Below are 11,308 nucleotides of genomic sequence, written 5' to 3'. Positions count from 1 at the left end.
TGGTCAAAGGATATAAAATTTCAGACAGGAAGAATAAATTCAAAAGATCCATTTTGAGCTGCTTTGCAAGGTCAAGGTCAGCCTCAGCAACTTAACAAGTCCCAAAGCAACTTTGCAAGACCCTGTCTCAAAATAAAAAAATGCAAAAAGGGCTGGGGATGTGGCTCATCAAAAAAAGATCTATTGTACAATAGAGTGACTACATTAATAACTGTGTTATATGTATTATATATTTGGAAATTGATAAAATAATAGCTTTTTTTAAAAAAAGAATAACTTTTATGTGTTCTGACCGCACACACACAAAAAAAATATGTGAAATAATGTGTATGCTTTAACTTAATTTAGCCATTCTGGATTTAATTTTTATGGGAATAGAGGCACTTAACCACTGAGCCACATCCCCAGCCCCCTCTTTTTTTAATATATATTTTTAGTTGTAGGTGGACACAATACCTTTATTTTATTTTTTATGTGGTACTGAGGATCAAACCCAGTGTCTCACACATGCCAGGTGAATGCTCCATCACTGAGTCACAGCAACAGCCTCCCCCCAACCCAGCTCTTTGTTTGTATTTTATTTAGAAACAGGGTCTCACTAAGTTGCTTAGGGCCTCACTAACTTGCAGAGGCTGGCTTTGAACTTGCTATCCTCTTGCTCCAGCCTCCCAAGCCTCTGGGATCACGGGTGTGCATTTCTATTCATTCTAAATGTAGGTATATTTCAAAATACCAGGTTATCCAACATAAAGAATTTTTATTTGTCAACTAAAAAAATTAATCATTTAAAATTTTTCATCTTCCACATTAGAAAGCCTAAAATTTGTGCATACAAGAAATAGAAATGGCATTTTAGGGATATTATTTAGAAATATGAAGACAAATACTCAAGGAAGTATTGAAAGAATTAAAACTGGGAATTTGAGAATGGGGAAGGACAGGGCAGGGGTCCAATTTTTTATGAGCTTTGTAGTTAATCATGCAAAATATATTACCTTGATGAAAATAAAAATTACTTTAAAACCCAAAACTCTTTGATCTTCCTCAAATACCGCAAACTTCCAATCAAAGAAGGAATATGTAAATGAATTACAGAGAGGCTGTGGTGAATTATTCGAGTTGCTTTTTCACTTGTCTCATTTCTGGTCAGGATTCTATTGATGAGGCTCAATCTGTTTTTTCCATATTTAAGGAAAAAAAAAAAAGGTCTTTGATTCTGTAAATCCCATTTCTGAGAACCTGTCCTAACAAAATAATTCTAAATATAGGAAAATCTGTATGTGAAATGATATATAGCATTATTTCTATAGACTACAAAACTGGCAAATCCCTATATACCCAGCCAAAAGGAAATAGGAGTAAATTCTCCTCAGCTTTTAAAAAGAATATTTGCAAAAATAAGGGAATAAAGTGAGAATGCTAAAAACCTAAAGTTAAAAATTTTTTTAAATCAATATGAAAATTACATATGAAGTATTATCACAACTATGTCTAAAATTCCATACACTAAAAAGAAAAGTAAAATGTTATACCAAAGGGTTTAACAGAGGTTTTATTTCAATGGTGATATTACAGATGATTATTTTCTTCATTTAACTTTTTTGTTATTTTTATAATAAAAATACTTTCAAACACAAGTTAAAATAATTTTTATGTTAGAAACTTTGTTTTCAGTATTGGAATTGAACCCAGGCATACTCTAGTACTAAGCTACATCTGCAGCACTTATTTTTAATTGCTAATTTTTTTTTTTTTTTTTTTTTTTTGTACTAAGGATTGAACTCAGGGGCACTCAACCGCTGACCACATCCCCAGTCCTATTTTGTATTTTATTTAGAGATAGGGTCTCGCTGAGTTGCTTAGTGCTTCACTTTTGCTGAGGCTGACTTTGAACTCATGAACCTCCCGCCTCAGCCTCCCCAGTTGCTGGGATTACAAGTGTGCTCCACAGTGCCTGGCTTTAAATTTTTATTACTACTATTATTATTAATTTGGGGAGGTATACCAGAGATTGAACCCAAGGGTGCTTAACTTCTGACCAAATCCCCATCCCTTTTCATATTTTTATTTTGAGATAGAGTGTCACCAAGTTGCTTAGGGCCTCACTAAATTGCTGAGACTGGTTTTGAACTTGTAATCCTCCTGCATCAATCTCCTGATTCACTGGGATAACAGGCATACAGTTGTAGAGACTTCTGATCCTACCATGTCAATTCTGGTAAGTTGGCCTTAATGTTTTCACCCAGTGGAGCTTTTATAATGAAAGTCATTTCAAGCCCAGAAGTAATTGACTCTGAAAAGTTTATGGACACAAACATTTTAGTCAAAATCATCTCAACATTGATACATTTCCAGCAAGAAAGTATTAAGAGAAATTCAGTAGTCCAATTTGACTTAAATAAGTAGTTGTTGAGCAAATCAATAAATGGTCAATTTTGCATATGTTGAGGTCAAACTATTTCAAGTAGTTTTCATCTTTATTTTCTTGGAATCATTCCTATAAAAATCAAACTTTCCCCTCAAAATTCTAAAGAAAGAACTCATTTCTCAATCAGGATTTTGTTTGTTTCTGTTTTTTAGCTAATCAGAGCTGCCAGCATGAGCAACTTTCTCTCATAGACTTATTTCTGAGTCCATCTGCCTTAAAGAATTTTGCAGATTTTCCTTCTGCCAATATTTAATTCTATTATTCGCAAGTCAGCAACAAAACTGAAAATGTTTAGTTTTAGCCATTATCTGTTTTATTTTTACCACAATAGTCATTGTGTACTTTATTTAAAAACTAAAGACTGCCAGGCATGGTGGTGCATGTCAACAATCCCAGCAGCTTGGGAGGCTGAGGCAGGAGGATCGCAAGTTCAAAGCCAGCCTCAGCAAAAGCAAGGCATTAAGCAACTCAGTGAGACCCTGTCTTTAAATAAAGTATACAATAGGGCTGGGGATGTGGCTCAGTGGTCAAGTGCCCCCAAGTTCAATCCCCAGTACAAAGACTGGCTCGTGCTTGACAGCTACCACTCACTGCTTGCTTCCAGCTACACCAGCCTCGAGAAGTGCTTCGTTTTTAGCAACAGGCGGCAGCTCTGGCTGTGGCTGACAGAGGCTGAGCAGACATTGGGTTTGCCTATAACAAATGAACAAATCCAGGAGATGAAATCAAACTTGGACAACATGGACTTCAAGATGACAGCTGAAGAAGAGAAGCAGTTGCGACATGATGTTATGGCTCATGTACATACATTTGGCCACTGCTGTCCAAAAGCTGCAGGCATTATTCACCTAGATGCCACCCCCTGCTATGTTAGAGACAACACAGACTTGATTATTCTTAGAAATGCTTTTGACCTGCTTTGGCTGAAGCTTGCCAGAGTGATCTCTCGGCTTGCCGACTTTGCTAAGGAACATGCCAATCTTCCTACCTTAGGTTTTACACATTTCCAGCCTGCCCAACTGACCACAGTTGGAAAACGTTGCTGTCTTTGGATTCAAGGTCTTTGCATGGATCTCCAGAACTTGCGCTTCCATGGAGTGAAAGGCACCACTGGCACTCAGGCTAGTTTCTTGCAGCTCTTTGAGGGAGATCACCAAAAGGTGGAACAGCTGGACAAGTTGGTGTCAGAAAAGGCAGGGTTCAAGAGGGCTTTTATCATCCCAGGGCAGGCGTACTCAAGAAAAGTAGACATCGAGGTGTTGTCCGTGCTGGCTAGCTTGGGAGTATCAGGGCACAATATTTGCACTGACATACACCTCCTGGAAAATCTCAAGGAGACAGAGGAACTCTTTGAAAATCAGCAGATTGGCTCGAGTGCAATGCCATACAAGAGGAACCCCATGCGCTCAGAACGCTGCTGCAGCCTTGCCCGTCACCTGATGACCCTTCTCATGGATCCACTGCAGACAGCTTCTGTGCAGTGGTTTGAACGCACACTGGATGATAGTGCCAACCGCCGAATCTGTTTGGCTGAGGTATTTCATAGGCAGATACTATATTGAACACACTATAAAACATTTCTGAAGGACTGGTGGTGTACCCCAAAGTCATTGAATGACGCAATAGGCAGGAACTGCCTTTCATGATTACAGAGAACATCATCATGGCCATGGTCAAAGCTGGGGGTAGCCACCAGGATCGCCATGAGAAAATTAGAGTGCTTTCCCAGCAAGCAGCTGATGTTGTGAAGCAGGAAGGGGATGACAATGACCTCATAGAACGAATCCAGTCTGATGCCTACTTGAGTCCCCTTCACCCCAGTTGCAGCATTTACTGGATCCTTCTTCTTCCATTGGCCGTGCCCCCCCACAGGAACAAAGATTCTTAGAAGAGGAGGTATATCCCCTGTTAAAACCATATTACATCTGTAGAGTTGGAAGAGAATTAAATGAAAAATCATTGCTGGTTTGTTAACTTTATTGCTGACACTTGAAAGTAATGTTACTTTAGTGCCTTGTTTTACAACAAGAATGGTTACCTTAAATTGATACAGTCCTGTCTTCTTTCTAAGGTTTAACACTGCACAACAAAGTGAACTGTACTTAACTCTGTGTGGTTTTTTGGCGCTTTTTTTTTTTTTTTTTTTTTTTTTGCCGTTGTGGTCGTACTGGGATTGAAACCAGGGCTTTTTGCCACCGAGCTACAATCCCTGACCATTTTTTTTTTTTTTTCCAAACCTGGTGTCACTAAGTTGCTGAGTCTGGCCTCAAACTTTTGACTTTCCGGCCTCTGCCTCCTGAGTTGTTGGGATTACAGGTGCACCATGGTTCCTGGCTGAAAAAAACCTATTGTTTAGAAGATTTACATTTGACCCAGAATTAGGAGAATAACTAAGATTTCATCTAACAAGGATAGATTTAAATCAGCTTTTAACTCAGTATGAGCCAGAACTGAGAAGACAGTTCCTGATCTAAGGGTAATCCAGAGCACCAACATCCAAAGAAGATTTTGTTGTAAAGTAATAGAGGCCTCTTCTATCCTAGACAGGAGAAAACACATCAACAATACTAATATTGTATGGAGGAAGGAGGCTTGATTATCTTTTGTCATAAGAGTTAAAACCAAGATCAGCGGCTGGGGTTGTGGCTCAGTGGTAGAGTGCTCACCGACTACGTGTGAGGCCCTGGATTCGATCTTCAGTACCACATAAAAATAAATAAAGGTATTATGTCCAACTACTATATATATATATATATATATATATATATATATATATATATATATATATTTTAAATCAACGAGAAAAAAAGAAAAAGAAAATAAAGACTGATGGTTTCTGTTCCTTTCTTCTTCTTCTTCTTTTTTTAATGTAATTAATGAAAATGTGATAAATATCCCTTAGATCTAAATGGATTAGTACAAAGTGCATGAGCATGCTAACGCACTATTGAGCCAAAAAAAAAAAAAGACCAAATATCTAGCCATGGCCAGGTTACGTACATCATTCAGCCTTTCTGGTACCTGCTCCATGTCGGGCACTATATTAAGCCCTAGGAATGAAGGGATGTCACAATCTCTGGCCTCTAGGGATTCAAGGTCTTGTAATGAGGGGAAGGACCATCATGTGGTAGTCTTCCCGCTGGACTTGTTAGTGGCTGAGTTGGTTAATTTTCTCCCAAGGAAGACATCTAAGATTTTGCTTGTATAAAATTATTTTTCTCCATTCCAACAATGACAACAGCCTCTTCATTGGTCTCTGCTAGTACTCATGCCCAACAATCTGTTGTAGGGGTCTTTTTGAAATTTAAATAAAATTATATCACTTCTAGGCTTGAGACCCTCCAACAGCTCTTCATTTCACACAGCATAAAATCCCAGGTCTTTACTGCAGTTTAGAACGTTCCACGAGGCTGGCCCTTTTTCATCCCCAACATTATCTCCTTTCACTCTCCTGATGACACTTCCACTGCTGCTTCACTTTCAGGGTAGCTGATGCTAATATCTATGAGAGACACATCTCTAAGTTCAAGCAAAGGTTTATTGACAGAGAATATCTGCAGGCTGCCCTTCTGCTGGGGAAAAAAATAAATAAACTTCTTAACTATATAGTCACATAAAATGGATTAGTTAAAAAATAACCCATCTGGCCCTGTGATTGTTATTGGGGGTCTTTCCTACAGTTTCAGTACTCAGGGAGTCTTTGGGGGTGGGCCTAACAGGAAGGTCATGCCTGGGTGGGCAGGTGCTGATTCTCAAAATGGACTTACTTTGGCCTAAGGACCTAACACTAACCTTAAAGAGATTATCCTGTATTAGCGAAGAGGGCCCCATGTCATCACAAACCTTCTCTAGTTGTAGAAGAGGGAAGCAGGTCAGTATCAGCAGGAAGCATCCTGAGAATGGCTAAACCAGCCATCACTGGATTTCAAATGGAAGGGGGCATGAGCCAAGGAACGTGGGCTCCTCTAGAAGCCGGAGAAGACAAGACAGAAATTCTCCCCTGTGGCCTCTCTTAGGGATGAAGCCCTGCCCACTTAATTTTAGCCCAGTGAGACCTCCTTCAGGACTTCTGTCCTCCAGGACTGTAAAATCTTTATGTTTGAGTTGCATGATGCCACTTACTTTTTGGTAACTTGTTATGGCAGCAATAGAGAACAAATAGACACCAAAGTCACTCAAGTAAAATGAGGAAAGGAGAAGCAAGACTCATAGCTAGATTATGGACTCACCTGTGGAAAAGATCTGGTAATCAGTAGAAGGGCTAAATTCCAACCTCTTGGAATGCCAATTCCACAAAGGTCATGGTCATTATGTAACATGTTGGGGACAGCCTGAAGAACTGAGCAATCCTTAAGATCATTTTCAAGGAACAAAGGGAAAGAGGGAGTGAATGAGATTAGAGGGGGTTCCTGGTGAATCCATCTCTACAGTTTTACCTTGTCATTCTTTTAGGATGTAAAAAAATAAGTTATTGCATGGATCCCTCAAACAATCTTCTACAAATTTTTAAAAATTGACCGGATAAGAAGTCTTCTGATATTCTGTAAAAAGTATTTTTTTTTTATTTTTACAAGAAACCAAGAATGGATTCTTTCATTTAGAGGAGGGGGAAAGTCCCTGAAGAAGGTTTTATTTTCTCAGGAAGATGGGCAAGCTGTGAATAATCACCATAGTGGTGAACAATCATTCTTGCAGAGTTGGCGCTTGTAGGTCAACCAGATCCCTTTCTTTTGCTTTCTAAATTGAGCCGAAATAGTTCCTGCTGACCCAGGAGTGCTGGCTGCATGCCCAGAAGTGCCACCCCTGCAGGCACTGTATAATGAGGCAATCCACAGGGCTGAGCTCAGCATAAATAAAAGTTCAAGCTGGGACTTAAATTTTTAACACATTTGCAGTCTAAAAGCAAAATAGCCAGAGGAACAGCAACAGAGTGACATCATTCAAATAGACGAAGAATCATTTTAATCATTCAAAGACCCAGTATCACAAGGGACATGTCATTATGACAGCATGTCCCACAGCTGCCTAAAATGCATGCTTCTTTCTTCATACCTCTGACAAAACATAAGGAAACGATTTTTCTGGATGTTTGGCTTTGGTTTATTGGAAGGGTTTGTTTGAGGGTAAGGAAAGGTGAGATGTTCAAGTTTTCTTTGTGAGAAGAGAAAGAAATGTTCTGCATATGTGTGATGAAGGAAGGAAGGAACAAATCATAAACACATACCTTCCCCATTTCTTGTAGACTTATATAAGTTCAGTTTATAACCGTGTCATTCTTTAATGAGCTATATTGAGAAAAATCTCTTAAGCATTGATAACATTTATAATATGCAATTTATAGTTTAGTACATTTGGGGGTTAGGCTTGAGGCTCAGTGGTACAATATGTGCTTTGTGTGTTCAAAGCCCTGGGTTTGAGCCTCAGCACCATAAACAAATAATGTTAATTTTATTTATTGTTTTTATTTATTTTTAACAGTGCCAGAGCTTGAATCCATAGCCTCACAATGCTGAGCAAATACTCTGCCACTGAGCTATAATCTCAGCAAATTCTCAAAGGCCCCAAAATTTCATTCTCAAAGAAATATTGATTAGGTTATTGATATGTACCAAGGTACTGGGATTGAACACAGGGCATTTAACCACTAAGCCGCATCTCCATTTCTTTTTTTTCTTTTTTTTTTTGTATTTCATTTAGAGAGACAGGATCTTGCTGAGTTGCTTATGGCCTCCATAAATGGCTGAGGTTTGCTTTGAACTTGTGCTCCTCCTGCCTCAGCCTCCCGAGTTGCTGGGATTACAGGCATGTCCAATGGAGCCTGGCTACGTAAACCCTCTATATGTATTGCTTAGCAGAAAAAGGAAGCATTATTTGAGTAAAACTAAAAATGTTCTGTTAGAATTTCTAGCATTAGTGATTATATGTTCACGACTACAGCCTACTATCAGATCCCTTCTGACAAGAGCCATCTGTAGACTATATGTGGACCAATTCAGCATGGAAGTCCTTTGAATAGGAAAATCAGGTATTTGGAAACTTCCAGTGGCAATCCTGCTGGCAAGATCACCCAGATACATCAGTCCTATTCAGCTCTGTCAGGTCCCACAGAGCGCCAGAGATAGGGTGATCTGCTGCAGCCACCTAGCCATACAGCCTCTCAGAGATGGGTGTAGCCTGCCAAGATGCCAATCAACCTGTTGACTAAAAGACACCATGAAGCAAGACTCCACCCCTGAAACCTTATCCCTGCCTTTGATGTACCCCCCTTAAATAAAACCACCAGAGCCATTTTCTAAGTTGTTCAGCTCAGTTCCTGTGTGAGCTGGACCTATCAGGTGCTCTGCTTTAAAACCTACTTTGTGTACAACTAGAGAGATGAAAACTTGTGCTCTGTATGTGTAATATGAATTGAAATGCATTCTGCTGTCATATATAACAAATTAGAATAAATGAAAATAAAATAAAATTATTTAATTAGTTAATTTTAAAAAAAGGAAAACTGGGAATGGAACCACCATTTGACCCAGCTATCCCACTCCTCGGTTTATACCCAAAGGACCTAAAAATAGCATACTACTGGGACACAGCCACATCAATGTTTACAACATTACTATTCACAATAGCTAAATTGTGGAACCAACCTAAATGCCCTTCAATAGATGAATGGATAAAGAAACTGTGGTATATATACAAAATGGAATATTACTCAGCATTAAAAGAGAATAAAATCATGGTGTTTGCAGGTAAATGAATGGAGTTGGAGAATGTCATGCTAAGTAAAGTAAGCCAATACCAAAAAACCAAAGGCTGAATGTATTCTCTGATAGGTGAATGCTGATCTATAATGGGAGTTGAGGGGAGCATGGGAGGAATGGAGGACCTTTGTATAGGGCAAAGGGGAGGAAGGGGAAGGGAGGGAGCATGGGGGTAGGAAAGATGGTGGAATGAGATGGACATCATTACCCTAGGAACATGTATGAAGACACGAAAGGCGTGACTCTACTCTACTTTGTGTACAACCAGAGAAATGAAAAATTATGCTCCATTTGTATACTATGAATTGAAATGCATTCTGCTGTCATGTATAACAAATTAGAACAAATGAATAAATTAATTAAAAAAAATAAAACCTATTCTTTGACTCTGTCTTTTATTTCTTCACTAATTACTTCAGACTCTATTTTCTCAGGTGGCTTATCCCCTCCTGGGCAGAAGAAATTACCCTTGTGAGGTGCTGGCCGTCTCATGAAACCGTTCTTCAAATTTATGAACTTTTTCAAATTTATGACTTAAGAAACGTGAAGGAAGAACTCAAAAAGCTAAACACCAAAAAAACAAATAACCCAATCAATAAATGGGCCAAGGACATGAACACACACTTCTCAGAAGAGGATATTCAATCAATTAACAGATATATGAAAAAATGTTCATCACCTCTAGCAATTAGAGAAACGTAAATCAAAATTACTCTAAGATTTCATCTCATTCCAGTCAGAATGGCAGCTATTATGAAGACAAACAACAATAAGTGTTGGCGAGGATGTGGGGGAAAAGGTACACTCATACATTGCTGGTGGGACTGCAAATTGGTGCAGCCAATATGGAAAGCAGTATTTAGACTCCTTAGAAAATTTGGAATAGAACCACCATTTGACCCAGCTATCCCTCTCCTCGGTCTATACCCAAAAGACTTAAAAACAGCATACTACAGGGACACAGCCACATCAATGTTTATAGCAGCACAATTCACAATAGCTAAACTGTGGAACCTAAATGCCCTTCAGTAGATGAATGGATTAAAAAAGCTGTGGTATATATACACAATGGAATATTACTCAGCAATAAAAGAGAATAAAATCATGGCATTTGCAGGTAAACGGATGCAGTTGGAGAAGATAATGCTAAGTGAAGTTAGCCAATCCCAATAAAACAAATGGCAAATGTTTTCTCTGATATAAGGAGGCTGATTCATAGTGGGGTAGGGAGAGGAAGCATGGGAGGAATTGATGAACTCTAGATAGGGCAGAGGGGTGGGAGGGGAAGGGATGGGGCAGGGGGTTAGCAATGATGGAGGAATCCAAAGTACATATATGAAGACATGAATTGGTGTGAACATACTTTATATACAAACAGAGATATGAAAAATTGTGTTCTATATGTGTAGTAAGAATTGTGAAGCATTCTGCTGTATTTAAAAAATAAAAGCAATTAAATTTTTAAAAAAAAATAAGAAACGTGAAGGAAGAGTTAAAGACAGAACCAAATGTCTTCAACTAGATGTTAGCAGTTGAACAGTAACTTTGTACATCTGTCTTTATGTACATTTTAAAAAATTCATAAGCATGCAAATTTAAAATGAATTTACACATTAATGCTCTTTGTTTGTCACTCAACTAAACAACACAAACACTCTTACAGATTCTAGGTAATTTCCCCTTAAAGAAAAAAGTCAGAAAGGGGCTGGGGATGTGGCTCAGCAGTAAAACGCTCGCCTAGCATGTACAAGGCCCTGGGTTCGATCCTCAGCACCACATAAAAATAAATAAATAAAATAAAGGTATTGTGTCCAACTAAAAAATAAATATTTAAAAAAAAGAAAAAGGTCAGAAGAAAATAATCATCTTTGGAAGGTATTAATTTCACACTTTGGTGAAAGCAGTACTTCTTAACCTTTTAAAAAATTGTCATTGTCATTCACCTAAGGAAAAAATAAATATAATATAAAGAAATTTAATGGGAGAAATTAATACTGAGGAATAAGATTTCATCAGGGTGAGGAGCCAGGTGCAGTGGTGCACACCTGTAATCTCAGTGACTCAAGAGGCAGAGGCAGGAGGATCACAAGTTCAAAACCAGTCTCAGCAACTTAGCTAGGCCCTG

General features: G+C 38.5%; 1 pseudogene; it reads left to right on the top strand.

The window, feature by feature from the left end:
- Positions 1-3,077: 3,077 nt before the first annotated feature.
- On the top strand, positions 3,078-4,402 carry LOC114081729 (adenylosuccinate lyase pseudogene; annotated as a pseudogene).
- Positions 4,403-11,308: the final 6,906 nt, after the last annotated feature.

This window comes from Marmota flaviventris, chromosome 1, assembly GCF_047511675.1.
Source record: "Marmota flaviventris isolate mMarFla1 chromosome 1, mMarFla1.hap1, whole genome shotgun sequence".
NCBI lineage: Eukaryota > Metazoa > Chordata > Mammalia > Rodentia > Sciuridae > Marmota > Marmota flaviventris.
This window is presented reverse-complemented; position numbering and strand designations above follow the sequence as displayed.